At 44.4% G+C, this 24,065-nt stretch overlaps 1 pseudogene; it reads left to right on the plus strand.

Annotated features, from left to right (window-relative positions):
- LOC109897204 (GDP-mannose 4,6 dehydratase-like) overlaps positions 1 to 24,065 on the plus strand; it is a 163,864-nt pseudogene that overhangs the window by 24,397 nt on the left and 115,402 nt on the right.

Below are 24,065 nucleotides of genomic sequence, written 5' to 3' on the forward strand. Positions count from 1 at the left end.
CCTACGCAAGGTCAATGACGACTAGCCAACAGCGCTGTAGGGATCACAATGATGTGTTAGACGTTTTTGATTTGTAATGAACCTGAGGGCTGCATGATACACTTCATCAAGTGCTCTCAGGGTCGTGGTTGTGGCCTGCATATATTTAACATTACTTAAATCTAAAACCGCCAGTAATGTACATCGTACCAGCTCCTTCCTGGCCTCCAAAGAAAAACAAGCCTCATGCCAGTAATAAAAACCTATTCTCAGCTTGAGCTTCCTTATCAAGTTCTCTACATGCACAGTGAAACTCAGCTTATCATCAACCAACACACCCAAATATTTGTACAGCTTGACTTGCTCTATAGTATGTCCAGCCAATGTAGCAATGACATGATTAGTAACATGCCTGGCATTTGAAAATACCATGCATTTTGTTTTACCCAAATTTAGAACAAGTTTTAAATCATACAAATTCTGTTGTATGATGTAAAATGATCTTTGGGCATTTTCAAAAGCTAAAGATAAACTATTACCACTTGAATAAAGAACAGTATCATCTGCATAAAAATGAACATCCGCTGTTTCAATAAGACCCCAAATGTTGTTGATATACAAAATTAACAACAGTTGGCCCAAAATAAAACCTTGCGGAACACCTGAACACACCTCTATGGACTCAGATTTACAACCATCAACCATTGCACATTGTGTACGATTTGATAGGTAATTTATAAACCAATCTAGAGCAGGACCAGTAATTCCAAACATTTTAACCTTTGCACCAGCACGGTCCACGGTGTCAAATGCCTTCGACAAAACAATAAAGACACACACAATGTACAGTAACTTCTTGTTAAGAGCACAGTGGGATGTCATTTAAAACCTTCAATGTTGCTGGAACAATGCTGTGGCCAGACCTAAAACCTGATTCCATTCCATTTAATATGTTGTTTTCTTGGAAGTAGGCCTTTAGCTGCCTATTAACTAAGGACTCCGGTACCTTTGACAGTACAGACAATTTTGATATGGGTCGATAGTTGTCAAGTAGCGAAGGATCTCCCTTTCAGGAGAGGCATTACAAAAGCAGGTTTCCATAACTTGGGGATTTCCTTAACATCAAGCTTGAGGTTAAAAATACATGATAAGGGGGAGCAATGATGTCTGCAGCTAGGTATAAGAAGCGGGGGTCTAGCTCATCAGGGCCAGGGGATTTTACCCATCAATTTCTTTCAGGGCTTTACGCACTTCTGAAACAGAGAAGGATGAAAATGAGAACCTGGTGAAGGAGTGCACAGGGGTGTCAGGTACATTTATAGGGGGCTCAATTATACCTTTGACCTTTTCAAATAAACTGCCTGCATCTAAAACATACTGGTTCGAGGCTTTCAGAATGGAGGTTCTCTCAGTTACAATCTGGGTGTCTACTAACAATTTGTTTGGGAAGCTGTGTATCTTTTTTTTCACTCCGAACCTTTCACTACTTGCCAAAATTTGGATGGATTATTTAAATTATCTGAAGTAGATTTCAGGTAGTGGTCTGCTTCCAGTTTTGAAATGTTTACCATTTTTATTTTTATGAAATTCACTGAGGATGATGGTTCTCCCCTTCCTCGTCTGAGGAGCCTCCACTGATTGACAGTGAACTGATAATGATGCCAATGCCATCCGTGTGAAGATAACAGCTTTATTAGCTTCCTGAGCTGATGACTTGGTTAGTAACACACACACACTTTTCCCATTATAATGCTAATAAAGCAGATATAATATACTTGCCAGTGTAAATGACCTGGCAGCAGACCTGGCAGCAGGCCTGGCAGCAGACCTGGCAGCAGAGAAAGCATAGAAATCACCCGGGGCAGAGGAGAAGCTACTGCGTCAGTTGAGACAGGATCAATCTGAGACAAGGTGGTTTCCAACATTTATCTTCACTTTACAGGCATGCACTATTTTCAAATTAATATGTCAATTATATTAATTCATGAATGTTCCAACTTCTAGTGAATAATGGACAGCTTTGGTGACCGACTTTGATAGCTTGTTTATTCGCCTTAAAACATGATCAAACTTGAAAAGTCAGTTTTGACATTGTGATTCAGCATCGGTGTAGTTGTATAACATACAGCAAATATTTGCAATATAATAACTGTGAAACAAGAAAGTGGTGACATGGGGCCGTACAGTATGCACACAACCCCCCGGGCCCCCAAGCCTCATAGAAAATGCCATATTCCTCAAAATAAGTACGTCTAGTCAAACTTTCTAGTCTGGGGTCTGTTTTCGCTCAACGTCTATGAAATAATTACTACAAATGTGGTGTGTGTGCATGACTGGGTTCATGGGATTGTGCTGTAGCTAACGTTTCACGCCTGCTCCGCGTCATGGCAACAGGGACACAGTGAAGAGACAAGCCACTAGGTAATTATGGTCGGGAGGCCTAATAAGTAGCAACATGCCGCTTAACTTTCTGAGTTTATGTGGCCTAGAACTCCATATCTGGAAGTCTAATAATGGGGGGACATAGGTCGTGGAGTACTGTGTTGTGTTAAACCTGAACTGTTGTAACCCAACCAGTTTTTTAAAAAATCCCTTGTAATGGCTTTGTAACTAATTGAATAATAGCCAACTGTTAGACTGACACTGAATAACAATGTTCCAGTGTAAATGTAATATGAAACAAGTCATGTTTTTCTGTCACTCAATTCCCGCCTGAGGTAATTGAAGTATTCATTTGAACCTTTTATTTCGCTATCATGGAATATTCGATTTCATCACGTTTTGATGTCCATCTGTCTTTCCAAGCATTTTCTGTGCACTTAAATTGCATCTGTAAATTCAACTATTAAACTAAGAAACTATTTTGTCTCTATCTAGGTTTCCGTCCAATTGGCGACAGATATTCATGCAAATATTCTACAATTCGCATTAAAGAAAATATGCGCATTTTCCAAACAGTGGTGTTTTCACCAAACAGACCTGTTGCAGATAAAAATCAGTGCACAATGACATAGTGCACAAAACATGTACTTTTTCTTCTTAAGTTTTCATGTACCGAATAAAAATTAAGAGTTCAATCTGTTTCCATTGTATTTTCAACACTTTTTTGTAAAAAAAAACAGTTGAGTTAAATAACAAATGTTCCTACCCTGGTCTTGGCACAATAACTTTTGCCAACAGCTCACACATACAGGAAGTCTAGGGCTACATTATGAGATTATTATGGATAACAGTGAGAATATTTGTACTTGTCAAACTGCAGTCAAGCATCGATCATCATGTCACCAAAATCAGACCCTCGATATTTATTGGAAAGGAGCATCAAAATCACCGTTATTTTATCTGTAGCCTAATCAACTACATGGTTTCCTTAGTCGTAGTGGGAGGAATGTTTCTGAAAACATTATTTTGATGTTTCCATAGTAGTTTCCATTCGATTTTCAGAGTTGCTTACATATTATTTCCCTGTTTTCATAGTAGGCCTGTTAAGCTTGTGTGCAGAGTAAGAAAACAAAAACACTTGTGGTCCTCCTCATTATTACCAAACTAAATTTAACACAGCTAATTTGAAGGTTACTGTCTAAACTGCCATAACCCTCAAGCTTTAATTACATGTCTATTTCCAGACAGCCCCATTTTCAGACATTACTTTATAATATTCAGTGTTGATATCAGTCTATATAATTCAGTGTTTAACTTGGATAAAGGTCTCCAGATAGTTCCACCATATAGTTATAGGCTATCATCTGTGTGTGTGTCTGTGCTCCATGCTATGAGGGATAGAACATGACACCGGGCCACAATGTTCAGCCAAACACCCAAAACCCTCTCTTCATAGCTCCAGGGTGCACGCATGCACGCACAGAGCAAACGCTCGCAAGCATACACACACACACACACACACACACACACACTCACAGAGCACAACACTGCACAGCACATAGAAAGCCATTAGAAGATCATTTGTTTTACCACAGATAAAATCTCCTTGTGTGTCTGGTCCAAGAGAGCAGCAGTACCAGGCAGAGAGGTCGGCGGTCTGGCACACTTACCCGCCCTGTGGTGCTGTTGGACAGAACACTCTCCACTAGCAGAGTCGGGGTGGTCCTCTCCATCTCTCTCTCTCTCTCTGTGTGTGCGTGATAGTGCTCCGCTCCAACTGACGGCCCTGTTTTATTCAGTTTATACCCTTTTTTAATGAAACTTTTATGGTGATTTTTGGGTTAATAGACCGACATTGTGATACAGGCTAGATTTGGTTTGGCCTTGAGCCTGGAGTTAATTTTGAAATGGTGAATTAAGGGTAAAATGAGAGGAGAGATGAGAGAGAGAAGTCCCTAAATGTACAGTATGTTGTAGTTGTAATGTGAGATGGTAACTGATCTTTGTGACTCGCCGGTGGCTTCTTGGCTTTCTGTGGTGACTGGCCAGGGAGAACCCAGACCTGGGTTCAAATACTATATGAAATAATTTGAAATAGTTGATGTGCTTGATTTAGCTCGCCTGACACCAGAGTTGGGTAGGTTACTTTCTTAAAATGTCATCTGTTAGTTATTGGTTACCTGACCAAAAGTGTAATCAGTAACATAGCTTTTGGATTACCCAAACTCAGTAACGTAAACAGATTAATTTGAGTTACTTTTAGATTACTTTCCCCTTAAGAGGCAATAGAAGACCACAAACATTAGTATTACCAATTAAACAACATCCATTGCAAGATAAATCAATGTTAGAGTTTACACAGCTGGCCATAAATGGATGTTGCATTTTACTTTATGGTTTGGTTATGTAGTGTTCTTCTATCTCATTGCTTTCTACTACAGATAATAATACAATCAGACGATATCTATATTTCTTTACATGGAAATATAGATTAACCAATTGTTTTACCTGAGCATGACCCAACATCTAAGGATTCATTAGCCTACTCTGTTGTTTATGATTTTGTTGTCATGGAGGATGGATTTGGCAGGTTGATGTTTATTGGGATGAGTCTTGTCCTTGAGGCAGAACTGAGTGATTTCCCCTAGATGCAAAATCTCCTTGGCTACATTGTGAAAACAAAAATGTTGGTCTTAATTTAAAGTTAGGGTTAGGCATTAGGGTTAGTAGTATGGTTAATGTTACAGGTAGGTTTAAAATGAGATTGAATGACTTTGTGGCTGTGCTGCTAATGACGACTGCAACGCTGCAATGGTCATTAGATTTGTGACTTAAAACGCTAACGTGCACTGATTGGGCTTATTGCTTTGAGTTGAAAAATAAATAAATAAAAATAAATGCTGCTCTCATTTAAAAAATTAAAAAACATTTATATTTAACCAGGTAGGCCAGTTGAGAACAAGTTCTCATTTACAACTGCGACCTGACCCAGATAAAGCAAAGCAGCGTGACAAAAACAACAACACAGAGTTCTACTAACATAGTCAATAACACAAAATAACATTTAAAAAAAATATATGTACAGTGTGTGCAAATGTAGAAGAGTAGGGAGGGGAGGTAAGGCAATAAATAGGCTCTAGAGGCGAAATAATTACAATTTAGCATTAACACTGGAGTGATAGATGTGCAGATGATGATGTGCAAGTAGAGATACTGGGGTGCAAAAGAGCAAGAGGGTAAGTAATAATATGGGGATGTGGTAGTTGGGTGTGCTATTTACAGATTGGCTGTGTACAGGTACAGTGATCGGTAAGCTGCTCTGACAGCTGATACTTAAAGTTAGTGAGGGAGATATGAGATTCCAGCTTCAGAGATTTTTGCAATTCGTTCCAGTCATTGGTAGCTGAGAACTGCAAGGAAAGGCGGCTAAAGGAAGTGTTGGCTTTGGGGATGACCAGTGCAATATACCTGCTGGAGCGCGTGCTCCCTGTGGGTGTTGCTATGGTGACCAGTGAGCTGAGTTAAGGCGGGGCTTTACCTAGCAAAGACCTATAGATGACCTGGAGCAAGTGGGTTTGGCAACGATTATGTAGTGAGGGCCACTCATGGAATGGCGTGCTTTGAAGACTACCGAAAAGTGCTATTTGCATGGTTGAAAAAGTTTGCCATATGCTGGATTTGCTGAAGGTCTATTGTTTATGTTTTTGTGGGTGACACTTTGATATCTCGATAATTTGCAGCGGTGTAAGTCTAAAGCGCACAAATTTGAGCCTGTGTCCGTTAGGCCTATGGGCATTTTCTTTTTCAACAGCACTAATGAGATTGAGCAATAAAAGCCCCACTCTTGGTCTTCTTAAATTAACCTAACGTTTGACTGTCTGGAGCAAAATATCTAGAAGGAGTTTAGAAGGGAGGAACTCACTCAAACTTTTATTCCGTAGCCTGGAATCTGGACTATGCAGCTGTTCCTGCTCTTTCACGCAATCCATCAAACGCATTTGTACCGTCATCATAGTGGTCTCTGACTTGTGGTCAGACTTTCTCAGGTGAAACAAATGTAATCTTGCAAAATTCTTCAATGCTGATTTGAATGTCATTGAGAAAAAAGAAAGGAGTCAAATCATTTTTGGGGCAAACATCCTTTCTGAGTTAAAAATAATGCTACAAGCAATCATCAATTTTTTCTAAAGTACACTACATGTTCAAAAGTATGTGGACACCTGCACGTCAAGCATCTCATTCCAAAATCATGGGCATTAATATGGAGTTGGTCGCCCCTTTGCTGATATAACAGCCTCCACTCTTTTGGGAAGGCTTTCCGCTAGATGTTGGACATTGCTGTGGGGGACTTGCTTCCATTCACCCACAAGAGCATTAGTGAGGTCGGGAACTGATGTTGGCCGATTAGGCCTGGCTCGGTGTCTGCGTTCCAATTCATCCCAAAGATGTTCGATGGTGTTGAGGTCATGGCTCTATGCAGGTCAGTCAAGTTCTTCCACACCGATATCGACAAAACCATTTCTGTATGGATCTCGGTTTGTGCACGGGGGGCATTGTCATGCTGAAACAGGAAAGGGCCTTTCCCAAACTGTTGCCACGAAGTTGAGAGCACAGAATCGTCTAGAATGTCATTGTATGCTGTAGCGTTAAGATTTCCATTCACTGGATCTAAGGGGCCTAGCCCGAACCATGAAAAACAGCCCCAGACCATTATTCCTCCTCCACAAACCTTCCAGTTGGCACGATGAACTTGGGCAGGTAGCGTTCTCCTGGCATCCACCGAACCCAGATTCGTCCGTCGGACTGCCAGATGGTGAAGCTTGATTCATCACTCCAGAGAAAGCATTTCCACTGCTCCAGAGTCCATTGGCGGCGAGCTTTACATCACTCCAGCCGACACTTGAAATTGCACATGGTGATCTTAGGCTTGTGTGGACATTTCATGAAGCTCCCGACTAACAGTTCTTGTGCTGACGTTGCTTCCAGAGGCAGTTTGGATCTCGGTAGTGAGTGTTGCAACCGAGAACAGACCATTTTATGCGCTACGCCCCTCAGCACTCGGCGGTCACATTCTTTGAGATGGTATGGCCTACGACTTCGTGGCTGAGCCATTGTTGCTCATAGACGTTTTCACTTCACAATAACAGCACTTACAGTTGACCGGGAGAGCTCTTGCAGGGCAGAAATGTGAAAAACTGACTTTTTGCAAAGGTGGTCTCCTATGACAGTGCCACATTGAAAGTCACTGAGCTCTCCAGTAAGGGCATTCTACTGCCAATGTGTGTCTATGGGGATTGCATGGCTGTGTGCTCGATTTTATATACTTGTCAGCAACGGGTGAGGCTGAAATAGCCAAGTCCACTCATTAGAAGGGGTGTCCACAGACTTTTGTAAATATAGTGTATCTGTAATCTGATTACAATATTTTTGCTCATAACCTAACCGATGACAGTTACTGTTTTTGTTGTAATCCGTTACTCCCCAACCCTGCCTGGCGCAATGGGTCAATAGAATAGTCTCAAACCCAGCCGACTTGGCACTGCAGGCAGTCCAAGAAAATAGAAAATGAAAGATTTCAAATAATATTTGGGCCTAGTGGACCCTGGGCCAATGCATCGACGGGGAGGCGTAAGGTCGCTGGGTGGTGGAGGGTTTTTTAAACGTTCATGTTTCCATGGTGAGGCCATTACCTCACTAATATCCACTATCATCTTTCTGTTTGTCTCTGTCTTTCTCTTTCTCTCCTCTCTCTCTTTTTCCCAGGGGTGAACTTCGTGACTCGTAAGATCAGCCGTTCTGTGGCGAAGGTTCACCTGGGCCAGCTGGAGAGCATCAGTCTGGGTAACCTGCACTCCAAGAGAGACTGGGACCATGCCAAGGACTACGCAGAGGTAAGACTGGACATATACACACACTGCACTCTGACACACACCCTCACAATCATAAGCACACAGCATTGTGGGGTTAATGTTTTCCCAGATCATTTGAGGCTGAAATATGTGATCTGCATGAAGCCCCTTAATAGCCTGCCAAAGAGAAAACAGAGAGAGAGAGAAAAAACGAGGTTATGAGAGGAGGGAGAGGGCCGCTTGCTGTGAGGCCACAGACAGCACTCCAATTTCCCACCGCTCACCCACGTCCCAAAATTCCCTGAAACAGAGCAGCACGGCCTCCCAAACGGCAACCGATTCCCTATTATGGTGCACTACTTTTGACCAGGGACCGTGGGGCTTTGGTCAAATGTAGTGGCCAATGTAGTGAATAGTCTGCCATTTGGGAGGAAGTCCAGAAGAAAGAGAGATATTAAGGGAATGCCTTGTGGTGCTGTGCGATGCTGTGGATGATGACAGAAATACAGTGTTTGTGTTAATGTAAATGGTGCCAGCAGCAAGCTGAGAGATGAAACGAACAGTAAGGGGTCGCCATGTCCAGGAGCAGAACTCGCTGTGTGTGTGTGTGTGGTGTGTGTGTGATTTTGTGTGTGTGTGTGTGTGTGTGTTGTGAGTGTTAGCGATATGTTAGTGTAGCACTTGTGTGTGTGTGTGATAGGTAAGTGTTTGTGTCTCTCTCTCTCTCGCTCTCTTTCTCTATAAAGATGAAAGTCTCCGTGTGTTGCCATGTCTGACAGCAAAACTCCTCATGGTGGACCCTGTTATTAAGAGGGGGGTGGTGTTGGAAGGGTTGACACTTCGACGGGGGCTAGAAGGGGTAGTTTAACTAGAACTTCAGTGTGGATCACTGCGTCAGAGCAGGATGTTGGTGTGGTTGATCATCATAAGGTGGGGCTGAACCTGTTACGCAGGCCCGGGTGCTATGCTGTTGATGCATTCATAGATCAGTCATATCCAATTCAAACCGCAGAGCAGAGAAGAGAGAACACTGTTTTTTGGTTCCAATCTGACTTCGTTGTTCACTGATGCGATTTTGTTTCTGTGGTAGTGAAATGGCGACGTGGTCTTTAAAGGTAGTGCTTATTCTCTGCTACTTCAGGAGGTTTTCTGTATTTAGCAATGATTATGCACTTTAGCGTAGTAGAGTCACAGAAATAAGAATGAATAAACAGTGCAGCCAGAATAACAGCAAAGTAGCTGCATTAGCATTTGTTTAAGCTGTTTTCTAGTGACATTTATTTGGATACATCCATAACAATGAGCTAATGAGGCGTGATTTCGCATGGCATAGAAAATGTGCTCCCTCGTCAGGACACTGTTGTTCAGAGGAGCCAGCCAACAACACAGCTAACACAATCACCTCAAACTGAAGCTGGAAAGACTGTAAACTAGCTGCCCTTCATTTAGTTTGACCTTATATATCCATAAACATAATGCCAGCTGATTCATGCTTCGACTGGGTGAGAAACTCTGCTTGCCTGTCTATCTCGTTCAGATTCCCGACACGTTCCTTACTATGGGACAGCTGGCGATCAAATTTGAATATTGAAACAATGTTGAGATCGGGGTGCCTTGTGAAGATCTGCCGACGAGTAGCAAATCTCCCCTTGCCATCCGTACTACTGGCCAACGTACAATCAATGATAGGTACACTACAGTTCAAAAGTTTGGGGTCACTTAGAAATGTCCTTGTTTTTGAATGAAAAGCCATATTTTTTTGTCCATCAAAATAACATCAAATTGATCAGAAATACAGTGTAGACATTGTTAATGTTGTAAATGACTATTGTAGCTGGTAACAGCTGATTTTTTTAATGGAATATCTACATAGGCGTACAGAGGCCTATTATAAGCAACCATCACTCCTGTGTTCCAATGGCACATTGTGTTAGCTAATCCAAGTTTATAATTTTAAAAGGCTAATTGATCATTAGAAAACCCTTTTGCAATTATGTTAGCACAGCTGAAACTGTTGTCCTGATTAAAGAAGCAATAAAATCCTTCTTTAGACTAGTTGAGTATCTGGAGCATCAGCATTTGTGTGTTCGATTACAGGCTCAAAATGACCAGAAACAAAGACGCTTTCTTCCGAAACTTGTTAGTCTATTCTTGTTCTGAGAAATGAAGTTTATTCCATGCGAGAAATTGCCAAGAAACGAAAGATCTCGTACAACGCTGTGTACTACTCCCTTCACAGAACAGAGCAAACTGGCAAAAACAGACGCCTCACAAGTCCTCACCTGGCAGCTTCATTAAATAGTACTCTCAAAACACCAGTCTCAACGTCAACAGTGAAGAGGCGAATCTGGGATGCTGGCCTTCTAGGCAGAGTTCCTCTGTCCAGTGTCTGTGTTCTTTTTCCCATCTTAATCTTTGCTTTATATTGGCCAGTCTGAGATATGACTTATCTTTGCAACTCTGCCTAGAATGTCAGCATCCCGGAGTCGCCTCTTCACTGTCGACGTTGAGACTGGTGTTTTGCAGGTACTATTTAAGGACACTGCCAGTTGAGGACTTGTGAGGCAAATAGGCAAACAAGAAAAAGCTCATCCAGAGGCTGCGCTCCTAGTGGCCGGGGACTTGAATGCAGGGAAACTTAAATCCGTTCTACCTCATTTCTATCAGCATCTTAAATGTGCAACCAGAGGGAAAAATACTCTAGACCACCTTTACTCCACACACAGAGACTTGTACAAGCTCTCCCTTGCCCTCCATTTGGCAAATCTGATCATAATTCTATCCTCCTGACAAGCAGGAAGCACCAGTGACTCGGTCAATAAAAAAGTGATCAGATGAAGCAGATGCTAAGCTACAGGGCTGTTTTGCTATCATAGACTGGAATATGTTCCGGGATTCCTCCAATGGCATTGAGTACACCACATCTGTCGTTGGCTTCATCATTAAGTGCATCATTGACGTCGTCCCCGCAGTGACTGTACGTATATACCCCGACAAGAAGCCATGGATTACAGGCATCATCTGCACTAAGCTAAAGGGTAGAGCTGCCGCTTTCAAGGAGCGGGACTCTAACCTGGAAGCTTATAAGAAATCCCTCTATGCCCTCTGACGAACAATCAAACAGGAAAAGGTATCAATACAGGACTAAGATCGAAACATACTATATCGGCTCCGACGCTCGTCGGATGTGGCAGGGCTTGCAAACTATTACAAACTACAAAGGGAGGCACAGCCGAGAGTCGCCCAGTGGCACAAGCCTACCAGATGAGCTATATTACCTCTATGCTCGCTTCGAGGCAAGTAACACTGAAACATGCATGAGCGCACCAGCTGTGATCACACTCTCCACCGCTGATGTGAGTAAGACCTTTAAACAGGTCAACATTCACAAGGCTGCAGGGTCAGACGGATTACCAGGACGTGTACTCCGAGCGTGTGCTGACCAACTGGCAAGTGTCTTCACTGACATTTTCAATCTCTCCCTGTCTGAGTCTGTGATACCAACATGTTTCAAGCAGACCGCCATAGTCCCTGTGCCCAAGAACACTAAGGTAACCTGCCTAAATGACTACCGACCCATAGCACTCACGTCTGTAGCCATGAAGTACTTTGAAAGGCTGGTCATGGCTCACATCAACACCATTATCCCAGAAACCCTAGACTCACTCCAATTTGCATACTGCCCCAAAAAGATCCACAGATGATGCAATCTATATTGCACCCCACACTGCCCTTTTACACCAGGACAAAAGGTACACCTACGTGAGAATGCTATTCATTGACTACAGCTCAATGTTCAACACCATAGTGCTGTCAAAGCTCATCACTCTGCGACTTTATCCTGGACTTCCTGATGGGCCGCCCCCAGGTGGTAAGGGTAGGTAACGACACATCCGCCACGCTGATCCTTAACACTGGGACCCCTCAGGGGTGCGTGCTCAGTCCCCTATTGTACTCCCTGTTCACTCATGACTGCTCTGCCAGGCACGACTCCAACACTGTCATTAAGTTTGCCAATGACAGTGGTAGGCCTGATCACTAACAATGACGAGACAGCATATAGGGAGGAAGACAGAGACCTGGCCGTGTTGTGCCAGGACAAAAACCTCTCCCTCAACATGATCAAGACCAAGGACATGATTGTGGACTCCAGGAAAAGGAGGACCGAACACGCCCCCATTCTCATCGACTGGGCTGTAGTGGAGCAGGTTGACAGCTTCAAGTTCCTTGGTGTCCTCATCACAAACAAACTAACATGGTCCAAACATATCAAGTCGTGAAGAGGGCATGACAAAACCTATTCCCCCTCAGGAGACTGAAAAGATGTGTCATGGGTCCTCTTATCCTCAAAATGTTCAACAGCTGCACCATCGAGAGCATGGGTGCATCACTGCCTGGTATGACAACTGCTCGGCCTCCGACCGCAAGGCACTACAGAGGGTAGTGCATACGGCCCAGCTGGGGCCAAGCTTCTTGTCATCCAGGACCTCCATACCAGGCGGAGTCAGAGGAAGGCCCTAAAGGCTACCCAGACAACTTGCACTGCCTCCCCCACTCTTTTACGCTTCTGCTGCTCTCTGTTATTATCTATGCATAAGTCACTTTAATAACTCTACCCACATGTACAGTATATATTATCTCAATTACCTCGACTAACCGGTGCCCCCGCACATTGATTCTGTACCGGTACCCCCCTGTATATAGCCTATTGCTATTTTACTGCTGTGTTTGTTTCATGATAATTAATTCTGTGTTCCGGTCCAAAATGACCGCCACCATTATAGCTGATTATAAATCCATAATAATGCATATATTATCACCTAATGTTGTGTTAGATCTTAAGTTCTTGTGAACATTACAAGTTTTGAACTTCTATTTGCTATTTATGGACTGTATTTATGGACAATGTATGGATTATTTTGACTATAACAAATACTCAGATTAAACATATTGTGGTATTTATCACAGACTACTTTCTCCTCTAATGCATCTTCGCTGTCAGTTTCCTGACCTCTCTCATCCTCACCAGTGTCATGATCAAAGATATGATCAAGAGCCTCACATACCGTACAGTATATCGCTTGGTCATTGTGCTGCCACAGAATGGATTGTGAGCAAGGCCTCAAAAAAGCTTTATATACCAGAGATGCGAGAAAAGTTCCATATATTATTGAAACACTGTTGTGATTGTTTGTGAGAATGCCAACGGTGGGGGAAAGATTATATTGGGGAAAGGTTCCTGTGGGGGTTGCCATGGAAGCCAAGAAGGGAAGTGAGGTGTGTGTGTCTGTGTGTGTGTGTGCTCAAACTGGTCTGGGAGAGTGCGGGTCTGGGAGAGGAAGTGTGTCCATCTGATGAATGGGAATGTGCCTGAACTCAATGTTATACTCACCCATTCATTTCTAATGACCGGTCATTTTTGACGGGGAACACCACAGGTGTACAAAAGTTAAATAAAACACCCAAAATGTAATGAAAATCATCAAAATGGATTTGGTGTGTTCAGATGCCCTGTGTGGACAAAGTCATGGAACCTTATGACAATCAGATTAAGTGAACTACATTTTTCAGAGAGAGAACTTGTAAATCGGTCTGATTTAACTGGAACACAGCAGGAGGGTTAATTATTTGTTACTTTATTTCTTCTTTTTTTCTTCTTTTATTTCTTAACTGCATTGTTGGCATTTCACTGTAAGGTCTACACCTGTTTTATTTGGCACATGTGACAAATACAATTTGATTTGACTTGATCCTAGCAGTACGGCGGCCCCCCGGGAGGATTCAAGGGGTTCCTCACTCAGTGCTCTCTGGTGTTAGAGCTACTGTCCTGCTCGTTCCACACTGATCGGGTCATGATCGCCTACATCATCTCTCTACTTTAGGGCAAGACCCTGGCTTGGGCACCGGCGGTGTGGGAACAGCATCCACCACCCTGCAGCTCCATATTAGCCTTCACTGTAAGAACTGCCAGACTAAATGCCAAAGACCCCCACCAAGAACCTTGCCGTGTTCCCAGGCATCCATTGAAGACCAAGACTTTTACGCTCTCCCTCCAGAGTACTTCTACCTCCGGGAGGACTTCTGTAAGAGGCAATCTGCCACCCTCTCTCCTCATCGTCCATATGACTGAGCCATTGAACTCCTACCCGTCTCCACCCCTCCCTGGGACTGTCTGTACTCCCTCTTGAACCCTGAAGCAGCAGTCATGGACAATTACATCCAAGAGTCACTGGAGGCAGGTTTCATTCGCTCCTCTACATCCCCAGCTGGTGAAGGCTTCTTCTTCGTGGGAAAGAAGGATGGAGGTCTGCGTCTCTGCATTGATTACAGAGGGCTGTACACGATTATGATAAAAAATCGGTACCCTCTATCCCTGATTTCCGCCTTGGAGTTGGCCCATGGGGTCCAATTCTTCACCAAACTGGATCTCCGCAACACTTATAATCTGGTGAGAATCAGTGAGGGAGATGAATGGAAGACTGCCTTTAACATCCCGAGTAGCCACTTTGAGTATTTAGTCATGCCCAGTCTTCCAAGCATTGGTCAATGACACGCTTAGGGATATGTTGAATTGGTTCGTCTTTGTTTACCTCGACAACACCCTGATCTTCTCCAAGACCCTTCCGGAACACATTCTGCATGTCCGCTAAGTGCTGAGACGCCCACTGCAGAGTCAACTATACATCAAGTTAGAGAAGTTTCTTCCTGGTCCACATTATCTCTACCGCCAGCATCCAAATGGAACACGTAAAGGTGAGGGTGGTCAACGACTGGCCCCGTTCCGCCTCACTCAAATAAGTCCAGCGGTTCTTCGAGTTTGCCAATTTTTTAGAGGTATTTTATATGCAACTTTGGTGCAGTGGCAGCTCTTCTCTCTTCTCCCTAACCCGCAAGTACCAGAACCATTTTTGCTGGACCCCTGAAGCTGACAGGGCATTCGGGGAGCTCAAGGGATGTTTCACCTCTGGACCCATCCTGATCCTACCCGTCCCTTCGTGGTAGATAACCCTACTCTTCGGCCAGAGTGTCCAATGTGAGCTCTGAACGCTCCAAGAGCAAAACCCTTTAAATGTATTAACATTGTGATGCAGTCATGACCACAGGTCTCACAAAACTCAGATTTGGACGAGACTGACTTTATGACCAAAATGATCCTATTTAAACTTCGTGGTACATTTTGAGGATAGAATAAATGTTTCTGCCTCTTATAGATGCCGCACAGGCTGTTTTCTAAATGAGAAGTCCTTTTTTGAGGGCAGTTGCTCTTTCATTGTTGAATTTGCGACTTGTTGTGAAATGTTTATGGGCAATGTCCGATGAGCACCGATATGTTTTATCTATCATTTCTGTTCGTAATTTATCTTCATTTGACAAGGATTGAAAAGGATTTGTCAGTAAATTGTCGACTTGATTCATAATGATGATATGATCAGTCCAATCAAAATTACTGTAGATATAACGTGATTTGACGTAATTTTATCTTGAGCCTTCTTGGATGGCACTTCTAATGTAACTCTATGGCAGCACCCAAGGGGCTTGAATTTTTGAGCTCTCATTGTAGATTTTGCTGTTATGCATTGTCCCTATGAGTGACAGAACTATGAGCCAATCACAGCGCAACTAGAGAACATTACCAACCCATACGCTCTGAATTTTCCGCTGGCTGCCCCACCACTGTGCTAGGTTGAAACACCTGTATTTTGGACCTGCCTTACTCAAGAAAGCAAAAAAGAGACCATGTTTGTATGCAGCGTTATAAACTCAATGATTATTATTTTATTTTTTTGCAAACTGATATGTGACATATATTAATGCCAAAATAACATGCAAAATCGACAACCATTTTTTATAATTTACCTCTACAGGATCGGTGGGACCCCTGCCTGACAGTTGAGTTAACGTAGGCTAATGTGATTAGCATGAGGTTGTAAGTAACAAGAACATTTCCCAGGACATAGACATATCTGACATTGGCAGAAAGCTTAAATTCTTGTTAATCTAACTGCACTGTACAATTTACAGTAGCTTTTACAGTAAAATAATACCATGCTATTGTTTGAGGAGAGTCCACAGTTATGAACTTGAACATGTAATAATAAACCAATTAGGCACATTTGGGCAGTCTTGATACAACAACACGTGTATGGGTATGAGTGTAAAGGGTTAATTGAACAGTATAACACAATAAGGATGGAGAAAGACCCATTAAAATCACTTAGAATTGATGAGTTGCCACCCATGCATCACTCATAAAGTCTATTTAGAACTTATATTATTCAAAAACATGAAATACCGTCAAATATGAGCCATCCTGGAAACTAAGTGACTGGTCCCGATTGAATTGGTGTAATCAGTCTGGCATTTGCATGTCTAGAGTGAAACTACTCTTTGTATGTCTGTGTGTGCAGGTGTTTGTGAGTGTGTGTGTGTACACCCTCCCGCCTGTCAGGGACACCCTGGGTTGAGACACTCCAGGTTTCCTGTGGGAACGAAGGCATTCCGGGTCTGGTGAATCACGCACCTCCACACTATGCAGCTCTGGTTTCGGCAAGGCAGATTTCGGTAAGTCAAACAGAACAGAAGCTTCTTTTTCCTCCCTCTCTCACTGTTTCTCAGAGTCACTAAGAAGACACATAAAAAATGACCTAGTAATGCAATGTGTCCCTTTTTAGTTGTTTTTCATTCAGCTGGCGTCACCAGTGCGTTACCATGGAAAAGTCCAACAACAGGCAATGTGTAAACAGAACCATGTGTTTCCACCGTGGGCATCTCTCTCTCTCTCTCTCTCTCTCTCTCTCTCTCTCTCTCTCTCTCTCTCTCTCTCTCTCTCTCTCTCTCTCTCTCTCTCTCTCTCTCTCTCTCTCATCTCTCTCTCATCTCTCTCTCATCTCTCTCTCTCATCTCTCTCTCTCTCATCTCTCTCTCTCATCTCTCTCTCTCATCTCTCTCTCTCATCTCTCATCTCTCTCCATCCAGGAGAAACAGGGAAATTGCCTCTAATAGTGTGTGGATGTATTTGGGGTGGCATAAGGGGCGTGCAGTGTGTCTGCACTAACAACGTCTGAAGCCCTGTGGTCGGGCGTCGGCTCACCAGCCATATCCAGTGTCTTACACACACACAGACACACACAGCCCTGAATGGAGTGTTTATGTGATTATGGGATGGATCTATGACTGGCCTCTTTTGTGTGGCTGGCTTTTTTGCTAAAACGGTGAATAAAATCATTCAGAGCCTATCAAACCTAATCTGCCTTCAGTTTTAATCTGATTTTGAATAAAAATACGGAGAACAGGTCTGAGAAATGAAACATAAGTAAGTTTGAAGATGTATTTATATTGGTTCTTGTAAATGTACAGGAACACACAAAGGGGTCACAGGAAAAGGAAAATACTCGCTAGCATGGACCCTGGCCTATATATTTACCCCTCACTCTGTCATGGGCAGTGTCTCTCTCTCTTAGTTGGCCTGGGGGTGTAGGGTTTACAGGGTACAGCACACATTGTCCTCCAGCTGTTTGGATGTCTATGCCCATTTCTCCTCTCTGCCACTCCTCTTCCCACCACCCCCCATCCTCTGGCTGTAGGGAGAGCCACATCCTGTGCGTAGAACATTCTGGCCCGACCTGAGTGGTTTGGCCCTCTCTCTACCACGGGCTTCAGGCTCGGCCCTGCTTCGCTGCCTCCACAGAATGTCCCTCTCTTCTGGATCTGTCTCTCTGCATCTGCTTCACTTCATGTCTCACTCTCCTGTCTGACTCACTCTGTTTCTGTGTGTCTCTCTGCATCTCTCCTCTTGTCTCGCTCTTTCTTTGTGTGTCTCTATAATTCTCACTCTGTTTCTCGCCTTGTCTCACTACGTCTCTGTCAGACTGTGACAAGCTCCAGGACTATAGTACCATTTGCAATTTGTTCTCCTGGCTCATGCTCACTTCCCTATCATAGTGCCGTTATTTGGCTAGCACCCAGTCACCCAGTCACCCGTGGGTTCTCTCTAAGATCTGCTTGCTGGTGCGCTCTTCTCACTGACTCTAGCAGGCGATCTGCTGCTAATGCTGCCGCTGTTGTTGTGGGCTAGAGGGGTGAAACTAGCCTGGTCCCAGATATGTTTGTGCTGTCTTGCCAACACCTATGGTCAGGGTAATGCCAAATGACCAAAGGAGTTGGCTACACAACACAAACAGATCTGGGACCAGGCTAGTACGGAACTCTAGCTAGATGAGTGTATCCTAGCCTCCCTCTTGCCCCCACCCCTCCCTCAAACTCCCTCCCACCACCAGTAAAGAGAGTAAAAAGTGTTGTTTCCAGAATAGTTACAACACCTCACTCTTTTTTGTCGTTTGTTTTATGTTTGTTTTCAACACATAATGGCCTGTTAAATTGGGCCTTTTGATGTTTACTCACGTGTTGGAGTGGGTCTGGCAGAACCTGGCTGTGTGTGTCTGTGTGGCAGTAATGTGTGTGTAGCATTGAGTTCAGGCGTCGTGGAGGTGACAGCCCAGCCCTCTCTGTCTGTGTCATTTTTCACATGTATTTTTCTTGTCTTTTTTTCCTGAGCAGCTGCCTCTCTGTGCAGTAATGGTTACAGATGAGGCTAATTAGCCAATCACAGCGCACATCAGACACAATCACAGATGATTGATGAGGGCAGCTGGCCATTCATCACATGTTTTTGGCTGGGGGGTGACAGTGGGGGCAGGGCCAGCAGAGTAGACAGGGTAAGGTACAGCAACCCCTGTTCCGTTCCAGCGGGAGTCGTGCCAACCCCAGACAATACTAGCTCAGTGGAGACCCATGGTGGGGGAGAGGAGAACTGCAGCTCAGGGTTATTTCCACACCGATCTCAACAAATCATTTCTGTATGGACCTCACTTTGTTCACGGGGGCATTGTAATGCTGAAACAGGAAAGAGCCTTCCCCAAACTGTTGCAACAAAGTTGGCATGCTGTAGTGTTAAGATTTCCCTTCAATGGAACTAAAGAGCCTTAACAATGAAAAAACAGCCCCAGACCATTATTCCTCCTCCACCAAACTTTACCGTTGGCATTATGAATTGGGGCAGGTAGCGTTCTCCTGGCATCCGCCAAACCCAGATTCGTCCATCGGAATGCCAGATAATGAATTGTGATTCATCCCTCCAGAAAATGTGTTTCCACTGCTCCAGAGTCCAATAGCGGTGAGCTTTACAGCAGTTGGCAAGGTGATCTTAGGCTTGTGTGCTGCTGCTTGGCCATGGAAACCCATTTCATGCAGCTCTCAATGAGGAGTTCTTGTGCTGATGTTGCTTCCAGAGGCAATTTGGAACTCGGTAGTGGGTGTTGCAATCGAGCACAGCTGTTGTTTCTCCTAGACATTTCCACTTCAAAATAACGCGATTTACAGTTAACCGGGGCAGCTCTAGCAGAGCAGAAATTTGACGAACTGACTTGTTGGAAAGGTGGCATCCTATGACGTTGCCACGTTGAAAGTCACTGCACTCTTCAGTCAGGTCATTCTACTGCCAATGTTTGTCTATGGAGATTGCATGGCTGTGTGCTCGATTTCAAACACGTGTCAGCAACGGGTGTGACTGAAATAGCCGAATCCTCTAATTTGAAGGGGTGTCCACATACTTTTGTATATATAGTGTAGCATGTGTTTAGTCAGGGGGTACATGACTGCCTGTGTTTAAAGCAGTCATTGACTTTACTGCAGTGATTCGGGGTGCTCAATAAATACCTTCACTTTGACGACTGTAACACTTTTATAAACACAGCTGGACTGGTAAAGAGGAGATAGGGGCATATAGGGCAAAGGCTAATCATGCCAGTGTTCATGACATCATTTCATCTCTAAGGAGAGTGCGTGTGTGTGATTACCTAAGATTACCTACAGATGGGGTCAGTTTGAGGAGGAGGGTGTTTCAGGAGCTTTGCTTACGGCTCATGCTCTCTTGACATCCCACGCAAGCAGGGTAAATAAATGCCAGCAGCTGTGTGTGAGCGTGTGTCTGTGCGTATGTGCATGAGGTGTGTGTGTTAGGGGTGTTAATTGCAGGTGAAACTTAAACCGTGCACTGAGCAGCAGCTTATTGAAGCAGCTTCTGCCCCCCCTGAGGGTAATACAAACACACGCTGTACCCCCCCAGCCCAACGCCCTATCCTCAACCAGCCCCTACCCTCAACCAGCCCCTAACTGACCAGAAGCAGGAGGTACTATGGGCTTACCCACAGAGCCAACCAATATCATCCATCACACACACGCAGAAACGCACATGCACACGCACATGCACACACACACACCACATCGTTAGGTAAAAAATCTAATCAATGCATATAAACGCATAATCAGATGAGACATGTTTCAGCAGCTCAGTCGTTACATTTCTAACGGATGAGTTAACACAATGAATCTCCTTTGTTTTGTTCTTTGATTTATCTGTTATTTATCCCTCAGAATTTGATTAGTTTGGAGAAGTTGAATTATGCGACTGCAGTTCCAGAGCCAAGAGCTGGGGTTCTAGTGTTTCAGAGCCAAGAGCTGGGGTTCTAGTGTTTCAGAGCCAAGAGCTGGGGTTCTAGTGTTTCAGAGCCAAGAGCTGGGGTTCTAGTGTTTCAGAGCCAAGAGCTGGGGTTCTAGTGTTTCAGAGCCAAGAGCTGGGGTTCTAGTGTTTCAGAGCCAAGAGCTGGGGTTCTAGTGTTTCAGAGCCAAGAGCTGGGGTTCTAGTGTTTCAGAGCCAAGAGCTGGGGTTCTAGTGTTTCAGAGCCAAGAGCTGGGGTTCTAGTGTTTCAGAGCCAAGAGCTGGGGTTCTAGTGTTTCAGAGCCAAGAGCTGGGGTTCTAGTGTTTCAGAGCCAAGAGCTGGGGTTCTAGTGTTCCAGAGCCAAGAGCTGGGGTTCTAGTGTTCCAGAGCCAAGAGCTGGGGCTCTAGTGTTCCAGAGCCAAGAGCTGGGGCTCTAGTGTTCCAGAGCCAAGATCTGGGGTTCTAGTGTTCCAGAGCCAAGAGCTGGGGTTCTAGTGTTTCAGAGCGTGAAGTGGGGTTCTAGTGTTTCAGAGCCTGAGGTGGCTCAGAGCTGGAGGGATTGAGACATCAAGATAAACAAACAATGTGTTTTTCAGTATTCTGTTTTTTTTATCAACTTTATCATGTACTGTATTACTGTGTTTGTGTTTCTGGAATTCTCTTTACATCAAATCAAATCAGGGGGAAGAGGCGTTGTTGTGTCCTGTTTGGTGTGTTTGGACCATGATAGGTCCAGCGAGGAACTTGAGCTCTCGACGAACTACACTACAGCCCCGTCGATTTGAATGGGGGCGTGGTCAGCCCTCCATTTCCTCTAGTCCACGATCAGCATCTTTGTCTTGCTGATGTTGAGGAAATGGTTGTTGTCCTGGTACCACAATGCCAGGTCGCTGACCTCCTCCCTAGAGGCTGTCTCATCGTTGTAGGTGATCAGGCCTACCACTGTCGTGTCGTCTGCAAACTTAATGATGGTGTTGAAGTCATGCGTGGCCATGCCGTCGTGAGTGAACAGGGAGTACAAGAGGGGACTAAGCACACACCCCTGAGTAGGCCCCCATGTTGAGGGTCATTGGGGCAGATGTGTTGTTGCCTACCCTCACCACCTAGGGGCAGCCCATCAGAAAATACAGTATGCAGTTGCAGGGGGAGTTGTACAGTTCTTCAGGTCCAATTGATAGGATAGACTCGGACAGAGCTCGTCCAGTTTGTTCTCCAGTGATTGTACTCACTCCAGTGATTGTGTTCGCCAATAGAATGGAAGATAGAGGCGGTATGTCTTTCCCCACCAAATCATTGAAGCTGTTCTGAGGTTCGTGTATGTCAGCTTTGCATGAGCAACCCATTTGGATGTTGTGTTGGAGGGATGACCCGTCACAGGACCACACATGTGGTCACACGGAAACTTCACATTCAGACTAGAACCCCCAGTTCCCACTCTTTAACCCCATACCCTTACCACAACACTATCAGAGAGTGTTGGGTCTGAGTTGGCATGTGAACGCATTATATTATTCAATAGTATAACATGTTTATTACATATATCAAATCAAACTTTATTTGTCACATGCGCCGTGTACAAGTGTAGACCTTACCGTGAAATGCTGACTTACAAGCCTTTATCCAACAGCGCAGTTCAAGAAGAGATAAGAAAATATTGACCAAATAAACTAAAGTATAAGATAAATAAAAAGTAACACAATAGCATAACAATAACGAGGCTATATACAGAGGGTACCGGTAACGATTCAGTGTGCGAGGGTACAGGTTAAAGGTCATTTGTACATGTAGGTAGGGGTGAAGTGACAATGCATAGATGATAAACAGCGAGTAGCGGCAGTGTACAAAACAAATGGAGAGGGAGGGGGCGGGGTTCAATGTAATAGTCCGGGTTTGCCATTTGATTAAATGTACATCAGTCTTATGGCTTGGGGGCTAGAAGTTTTTAAGGAGCCTTTTGGTCCTAGACTTTGCGCTCCGGTCCCGCTTGCCGTACGGTAGTTGAGAAACCATCTATGACTTGGGTGACTGGAGTCTCTGACAATTTTATGGTCTTTCCTCTGACACCGCCTATTATATAGGTCCTGGATTGCAGGAAGCTTGGTCCCAATGATGTACTGGGCCGTACGCACTACCCTCTGTAGCGCCTTATGGCCTGTTTGGCCCTCATTTTCCCATAGTCCATGGTCAGTTTCTTTGTCTTGCTCACATTGAGGGAGCGGTTGTTGTCCTGACTTCCTCCCTACAGGCTGTCTCATCATTGTCAGTGATCAGGCCTACCACTGTTGTGTCATCAGCAAACTTAATGATGGTGTTAGAGTCGCATTTGGCCACGCAGTCGTGGGTGAACAGGGAGTACGGGAGGGGGCTACAGGAGGGGGATAAGTTCACACCCCTGAGGGGCCCCAGTGTTGAGGATCATTGTGGCGGTAGTGTTGTCTCTTACCCTTACCACCTGTCAGGAAGTCCAGGATGCAGTGGTGGTGTTTAGTCCCAGGATACTTAACTTAGTTATGAGCTTAATGGGCACTATGGTGTTGATCGCTGAGCTGTAGTTAATGAACAGCATTCTCACATAGGTATTCCTTTTGTCCAGGTGGGAAAGGGAAGTGTGGAGTTTGATTGTGATTGCGTCATCTGTGGATCGGTTGGGGTGGTGTGCAAAATGGAATGGGTCTAGGGTATCCGGAAGGATGCTGTTTATGTGGCCATGACCAGCCTTTCAAACCACTTCATGGCTACTGATGTGAGTGCTACGGGGCGGTAATCATTTAGGCAGGTTACCTTCACTTCCTTGGGCACAGGGACTATGGTGGTCTGCTTGAAACATGTAGGTATTACAGACTCGGTCAGGGAGAGGTTGAAAATGTCAGTGAAGACACCTGCCAGTTGGTCTGCGCCTTCTTTTAGTACACATTCTAGTAATCTGTCTGGGCCATTGACTTTGTAAATGTTGACCTGTTTAAAGGTCTTGCTCCCATCGGCTACTGAGAGCGTTATCACGCAATCATCCAGAACAACTGGTGCTCTCGTGTATGCTTCAGTGTTGCTTGCCTCGAAGCGAGCATAAAAGGAATTTAGCTTGTCTGGTAGGCTCGCATCACTGGGCAGCTCGTGTCTGGGTTTCCCTTTGTAGTCCGTAATAGTTTTCAAGCACTGCCACATCCGACAACCATCAGAGCCAGTGTAGTAGGATTCCATCTTAATCCTGTATTGATGCTTTGCTTCTTTGATGGTTCGTCTGAGGGCATAGCGGGATTTCTTCTAGGTATCCGGATTAGTGTCCCGCTCTTTGAAAGTGGTAGCTCTAGCCTTCATTTCGATGCAGATGTTGCCAGTAATCCATGACTTATGGTTGGGG

This window comes from Oncorhynchus kisutch, linkage group LG10, assembly GCF_002021735.2.
Source record: "Oncorhynchus kisutch isolate 150728-3 linkage group LG10, Okis_V2, whole genome shotgun sequence".
Lineage (NCBI taxonomy): Eukaryota > Metazoa > Chordata > Actinopteri > Salmoniformes > Salmonidae > Oncorhynchus > Oncorhynchus kisutch.